The sequence below is a fragment of the Alligator sinensis genome, unplaced genomic scaffold, assembly GCF_000455745.1.
Source record: "Alligator sinensis unplaced genomic scaffold, ASM45574v1 scaffold975_1, whole genome shotgun sequence".
NCBI classification, from domain to species: domain Eukaryota; kingdom Metazoa; phylum Chordata; order Crocodylia; family Alligatoridae; genus Alligator; species Alligator sinensis.
In genome coordinates, this window is record NW_005842068.1 from 566,933 (window position 1) to 574,795 (window position 7,863).

Here is a 7,863-nt window from a genome sequence, read left to right on the forward strand (position 1 = left end):
CACTGTCATTCCTTTCTCTTAATTTTTAGTCTCTGGGATGTTACTCGATGTCTTCAGGTATCAGACTCACCAACTCAAAGTCCTCCTTTGTTAACTCACTTCAGCTTCCCAGGCAAGTCTCTCCCCAGGTCCTTCTGATATTCCCTTTTCTCTTTCTTGTAGTTTCTCTCTGTTCCTTCTGGGGTGCTTTCTTCTCTTTTGCCAGCTAAATCTGGGTTACTTCTCCTTTAAATCCTTCCAGTCACCTGCTGCCTCTCTCACAGCCAGCACTCTCTCCCTTCGCACCTGCTGCTCTCTTTATTAATGTTTTCATCCGGGTCTCTCGCTCCCCCATCCCGGGTAGCCCCACCCCTTTTCTCCTGGGACTGGATGTTAAGGTAAGTTTCCTGCTTTCCTTCGCTCCCCCGAAGTTCTGTGATGGGGCAGACTTGGTGACCCATCACAGCCTGAATTAAATGAACATTATTTTGGAACCGAGAGTAAATATCTCTATCAGCTCTTCCAAGTTTGGTAAGTATTGAAATAAAAGGATTATTTCCACCTATTACCAGCAAAGGAGATCTAGAAATGCTCTTTTGTTGTCTGAAAGAGAGCAGCAATTTTCTTATCACAGCCACTTGTTCAGCTGGTAAAGCATAACTTCATGAATAAAAGTATCTAATGTGTAACCAATTAATAGGAAACTGCCTAATTGTACTATATTGTTAGGGAAAAATAATTTCATCAAGGAAAAAGTAGTTTCAATGACACTGTAACACTAGTTTTTGAACCAGTGAAAATATTTATTAGATAAGATTGTTATATTGTGATCATAATAATAATTAATGATAAAACATTTATGACATTTATTTCTATTAAATTAAAAAATGTACTAGGCATAATAAGGTTAATTATTTTGGGCTAAATTCATACTTAACCAGAGCTTCTGTCTCAAGGGATTAAATGCTTTGAATCATAGATTTAAGTGTATTTTTAAAGACAGGACTTTAATTAAATTAATCTGACAAGTTACTGGACAACAGGTTGGTACATCATGAACACAACTGTTTAAGCTGCAGAATTATACAGTGGGGATTTCTCTGGCTAGATAAATTAGAGTTTTAAACGCATATACATTTTCAGCCTTGCATTTCATTTTATCAAGATGTAGTTACAGTTCACCCAGCATGCTATCAAGCCTCCCCACCTCAGCTAAACCAAAATGGAGCCATAAAGGCGCACAGTTCTAAAACACCCAGAGGAGTTTTCCTTCTATTGACTCCTCTGTAAAATTGCATGAAATATGAACTTTCATTTCTACCCAGGAGAACTTTTACAATCTTTTCTTCAATGCCTGATGATGGGTGTTTGTGCCTGAAAGCTTGCAATTAAAGACATTATTTTTGCAAAAATCTTGTTGGTCTGATAAAGGATATAATCTCTACTACAAGTCCTGATCGTCTCTTTCCTCTAGACCAATACGGCTACAACCAGGATACCTGACACACGGAAGATATCAAGTTACAGCCATTTTTTTAAAATGAAATCTTCATATTTTCCCAAGCGGGAAGCAACTGTGACCACCTGAAACCTGAGATCCTGCTCCTGCCTTTGATTCAAGGTAATTTACATCATCACAGATCCTCACAGGAGGTGAGAGGCTTCATACCAGCTATGAGCTGACTGCCCAGAGGAGTTTTCCTTCCATTGACTCCTCTGTGATATTCTATGAAATATGAACTTCCATTTCTACCCAGGAGAACTTTTACATTTTTTTCTCCAATGCCTGATGAAGGGTGTTTGTGCCTGAAAGCTTGCAATTAAAGAATTTTTTTTTCTAAAAATCTTGTTGGTCTAATAAAAGATATCATCTCTATTATGAGATCTGATTGCCACAGTTCTAAAATGCATTATATACACAGTAATCACACTGTCTGTGTTTTAGGGCCCAGCTACACAATCAAATTAAGGCTGGATATTAACAAGCTATAGAGTTGTTACACATTTTCAAATACTAACTTTATAGATGTCTGGCTCTCTTATATCTGGTCATTTTATCATGCAATAATTACTTAGCACATGTGGCTGGTCTAAATTCATTGTGTGGTTAACCAGTTAATTGTGTGATAGTTGCATTGTACATGTGCCCGGGCTTACTTTGCACATGTGACCAGTCTAAATTTATTGTTAGATTGACCAGTTAATTGTATAGTGTATGTAATGCACAGCAGGGACCTTAGGGCTAATTACAGAAAGTCAAACAGCCTGCAGCTGAATCGATTCAATCTTCACAGGTTAGTCTCTAAACTGCATAGGTTGAATCAATAAGCAAATGAACAGACAATCACTTTTGATTCTGGAAATGCAGCCACATACCTGCAGTGGTTTAGGCCAGAAGCCAGAGGGCAGTAGAGCACAACTCTTCCTGCTTGGCTGGAGCAGACAGCTTGGGCCAAGGCTAGCCCAACTACCCTGAAAGAGGGGACTTATGTGGAAGGTGCAAAGCATCTTGGAATACTGGTGGACTGAGAGTCAGCTTGAATCTGAAAAGGATCTGGGACAGAAGTTCAATAAAAAGATTTAACCTAAATCAGTTAAATCTGATACTATGTACATCCAGATTCATCTTAGACCAGTTTCAAGCATTTTGATAGTGGTTTATGTGCCCTGAACTTCTGTTGTGTTACAGATCTGAATCAGTTTCCAATCACTTGTACTAGTTTGTGTGTAATTTCTGTCCCTAGTCTAAGTGTAAATCAGTAGGCCTGTGCAATGCGGCTAGTATTCCCTTCAGATTTGAATTCAGCAAATTCGGGGGACAGTGATGCGATTCTGTGATTTGAGTCACTGTCCCAAATTGATTCGGCCAAATTTGATTTGGAGATTTGGCTGCTGCAAATCAGCCAAATCTCTAAATTTCCCGCCTGCTCTCCCAGCCCCAGCAATAGCTGCCCTGCCCACCCCAGCTCCTGGCTCTTTGAAAAAAAATAAAAGCCCTGACTCACCAGGTGCTGCCTGGCGGGGTGGGGCAATCCCTGCTGCCCCCCACTGCCCCATGGTGCATGGGGCATACTGCACAAGACCCCTGATGCCCCCCGACTGTCCCAGCTCCCACTTATGGGTGCCCTGCCCACCTCAGCTCCTGCCCTTTAAGAAAAAAAAGCCTGAAAAACCGCAAACTCACAGGTTCCTGCCCAGTGGGGGGCAATCCCCGCTGCCCCCCACTGCCCCATGCTGCATGAGGGGCACTGCACAAGCCCCCTGATACCCCCCCCCACTGTCCTAGCTCCTCCTCATGGGTGCCCTGCCTGCCTCAGCTCTGGCCCTTTAAGGAAAAAAAGCCCAAAAAGCCACAAACTCATAGGATCCTGCCCAGTGGGGGGCAATCACTGCTGCCCCCCACACTGACCTGCATCATGTGGCGGGGGGGCTCTTCTATGGGCCCCCTGAAGCCTCAAGGCCACTGCAGGACTGGTGAGTGTGGGGTTTTTTTTCCTTTCTTTTTTTTAAAGGGCTGGAGCTGGGGTGGGCAGGGCAGCTGTGCAGGGGGCTGAAACAGAGAGGGGGTCTGGGGCTCATGGCATAGTCCCTCGTGCAGCATGGGACACTAGGGGGCAGTGGGGATCACCCCCCCACACACACACCAGGCAGCACCCGGTGAGTGGGGGATTTTTCTTAAGGCCCGGGGAGCTGGGGCAGCCAGGGAGAAGGCTGGGGGAGCAGACAGGGGCTGGGGGAGCAGGAAAAGGATGGGGCCTGGTAGGGGTCCCTCCATGGTCCCCTCCCCCTCTGCCCCCCTCCCGCCCCTTACTTACCAGCTCCAAGTCTGGCTCCAGCTCCCCGCTACAGTGGACTAAGACTGCCTGAATCATCAAAGCTCTCCAAATCTTTGGAATTGATTCATACCTCTTTATTGGCACCCTTATTCAATTAGGAATCAGTCTGCATCTCCTCCAAATTGAATCAGTACCCGAAGCTTTGCACAGCCCTATAAATCAGCATTCAATATCAAGGGCAACCTAACCTTATCACATATACCCACGGCACCTCAGTTCTCAAAAATGCACAAAAACAGTCATTTATTTGCCTGAAATAATTTTCCTGGATCAGTCAAAAAATGTGAAGGCTAAATTCCTTTCTCCTGACAGAAATCTAAGCAAACATAATTAATGATTATGCAAGATATCTTAATTTAACTTATATATAAATTATCTTGTATAATCATAAATTATGTTTGTTTATATTTCTGTCAGGAGAAAGGAGTTCAGTCCTTAAATGTAATTTATATTTAAATTATATTTTAAATGTATATTTATAATAAATATATAAATTAAATTCATATTTATAAATGTTAAAGGTTTACCGGAAACCCAGAGGAGCCAAAAATGCAATTGTGGTGGTCTCTCTCTAGCTGTTCCTATGTACCCTAACCCAGAAACAGAAATGAAATTCTATCATACAGTCCTCTTCACAGAAGCAAGGTCACAGTGTTGCAACCAAGAATCTAATCACTCATGTCCTAGTATCACATAGTTTGATTGAACCAATCACAGCACAACTTATTTGATGCTGTCCAATGTTACTACATAGTTCCACCCACTCCATCCTTGTCATCCTGATTCTCAGTTCATCTGTAACTCTTAACTTCTAATCCACTCAAACGTCTATATATCATTTTTGAAATTTCACAATCCATATTCTGTTCCAGGGTAGGATTTCCTGGCACAGTTTTTTTCCTCTTTTTTTTTTTTTTTTTTAGGGAGGGGAAGGTAAGAATAAATAAATCAGAAGATTTTTAAAACTAGATTGTTGGAAATTTCTTAGGTTACGGACATGTTGAAAACAAAATTTCTAATGTTTCTTACTCCATTTTATCATCAAAGTTGCTTGGCAAGGAACTCTAGATCTTTTTTGTTACTTAGGCCTTTTTAAAGAGAATTGGACTCTAATGGAGTTTATTTGTTTGCAGGTGATTTTTACTGGAGGAAGGGGGTGCACAGAGGAAGGATAATGTAGAAATCAGCATAACAAAAATTGCTGGAAGGACGTAGGAACCACAAGAATACAAGGAATTGAAAGGCGACAGAAAAAGGCAGTTTTTCCCTCCTGTTAAACTTAAAATTCTTAAAATATTTTAAATATAACACTTGTGCTAAAAGGTTCCTATGTGGGTAGACAATTTCTAGCCCAGACTCTGCATTGTTCTTCCATATCCATTTGCTCCTACATTCTATGAAGGTATACATCTCTCACTTCCCAGAATGCATTTACACCCTACCAACTCACTCATGTGAGTGCTTGCTCATGAAACATTATGCATCTCTGATTCAGTTAGTCCAGGCATGCCAAACTCATCTGGCCCCACAAGCTAGATGAGGGTTGTTGGGCTAGTCTGTATGCCAGATCAAGTTGTATCAGGGCCAACAAGAAGCACTGCTCTGGAAGGGGGTTGCACACAACATCTGCCCCATTCCAACTTCTAATATCATATGCAGTGTGCAAAGCCAGTCCAACCCTATGTGTTATGTGAAGGACACCACGGCCCTCCACATGGTGCATGCGACTGGCACAGGGTGTGCACTAAGGAGACGCCCTGCCAGACCTGCCCTACATGCTGGCCCATGGGGCCAGACTATAGGGCTCCATGGGTGGGATCCAGCCAGTGGGCTGTATGTTTGTTACCCTTGGTTAATCTGTTAGGTGCATCTCTTCCCTACCCAAGTTAAGACTTACACTGATGGGCCTCGGGAACATCATGTGGGCCTTATCAACTTACTCAACTTAATTTGACCTTAAGGATCAGAGTATGTTTCAACAGAATCCAATTAACATGCAACAATAACACCTTTCATTAGAAACATTCTACATCTTTTAAAGACCCTGAATACTAGACTAATCAGAAATAAGTAAATAAAACATCCAACCATACAACTCACTGCCCAGGACTCAGACACTTCTTCATTACACTCTGTCATTCGGTCTGATTTAGCACCCTTAACTCTGCTCTTAAATTTGAAGAAATAGCAATGTATGCAAATAGAAAAATTGCAGGTATCTAAGAGATCATAATGTTCTACCTTCTATTTAAAAAAAATTCCACAGCCAGTAGCATACTACCATTACTCACCAAAAAAAAAAAAAAATTCTATAGGCAGATTTTTCAAAACTACATATGAATTTTCATGGCAAATTTCTGTTTATTTTCCAAAGGAGTTCAAGTACCTACAACTTTTTAATAACTCTAGAGCCTACCTATGCTACATAATAAAGATGATAATGCATTTGCAAGTACTACACACAGGCTGCATGTAAACAAGCAGAGGACTGTGCAGTTGTTACTGCATAGTATTGTCACCGCACATTTTTTTCCAACACTACTGCACAGTAGCATTGTGTCATGGTTAGTGCTCAGCCATGCTACTATGTGGTACCAACAAGCTACTGTGCAGTAGCTTATTGCTACTGCACAGTAGTGTCTCATGTAGATGTGCCCACAGTTAGATAAACATCTGCCATGATATACTCAACACATTCCATAACTTTTGTGTTGTTTACTCATGCTTCTCCACCAGCATGTGTCACATGAGAAGAAAATATATAAACCATTTACACTATTTGATGCACCTTGCAACTACAGTGTATTCCTTTTGATACCCTTACTAAGTATTTAATAGACAGTACAAATCCCAGTTATATCCCAGTTTTACCTTCTCTTTCAAGAAGAAAAGAAAGGGGACAAAGTTACAGCTGGGTGGTTAGTTTAAGTCAAGTATGGACAATAGCAATAAATGATCAGATCCCAGAGGCTAGATTCCTTACAGCTGAAGATTAGTTGGCATGAATTTGCATTGCTCCATTGATCTCAACTGAGCTGTGCTAATTTGCATCAGTTGAGAACTGACTCTGCTAATTATTCCTCTATTTGTAAAAGGATTGTAAGTAAAGTTGTTTTGGGAGACTAATTACCCGTAACTTCAAACATAACTCTTTTTTTAACCAACTCTTTTTTTCATAATGTATTCCATGCATATTCTGGAGACAGCTAGATCTTCAGGGCCCCTGGTAAAGGGGCGGTGGGATGTAATGCACTATCCGCATAATTGTGCCCCCTGCCATGGCACACATAGAAGCTCCCATACCTGGGAGCCCCCTCAATTGACTGTCCACAGCTGAAGGACTCTGGGTCCCTGTGCTGCTGTGACCCAGAGTTGGAAGCTGCTGGGGCTGAGTCTCCCTTCAAGGCTGACAGGGCTCTCAGCCACAGGGGAGGTCTTGCTGCACATGCAAATTAATGTTTAATAGCAACCAGCTATAAAGTTAGTACACATTTTCAAGGTTTAACTTTATAGCTGATTGGAGCTTTTTATGGTGTGATAGCTACTTTGCATGCATAGCTTATCTCAAGGTAATTGTGCACTTAGCCAGCTAATAGCATGATACCCATACCATAGCCTCAGGGACACTATGATACATATTTCACCACTGCTGTTTGTCCCAGGGACGCCGGGGTTAGAAGGGTACCCCAGGGCCGGACAAGGGGGGAAGTGACCACCTACTTACCCCACACAGAGGCCGGAGCAAGCAGGGACACGCGCGCGGGGAGACCACCAGCGCGGTTTGTAAGCCGCGTTTATACCCAGCTGGGGCCGGGCGATGCCGGCGGGCAACGCCGGTGGGAGACGCCGCCCGGCAGAGATAAAAGGCGGCCCCAGAAGTGGGGCAAGAAAGGAGGCGGGAGAAGCCCGCAGGGAACCCCAAGAGCGGGACCCGTGCCAGCAAGGCACATGCATCTGGCCTGACGGGGTCAGCCGAGGCAGTGGCGCCGACTTCAGCGGCTGCCGCGAGAGCGGCCGGTGTAAACACGGGGGGGGGCGGCGCGGGACG

General features: G+C 43.1%; 1 long non-coding RNA gene across 1 annotated transcript; it reads left to right on the plus strand.

Moving 5' to 3' along the window:
• The first annotated feature begins 365 nt into the window (after window positions 1-365).
• Window positions 366-5,100, plus strand: LOC112550276. Its single transcript, XR_003094026.1, has 3 exons — window positions 366-510; window positions 1,454-1,600; window positions 4,949-5,100. It is a non-coding gene; the product is annotated as an uncharacterized LOC112550276 (long non-coding RNA).
• Window positions 5,101-7,863: the final 2,763 nt, after the last annotated feature.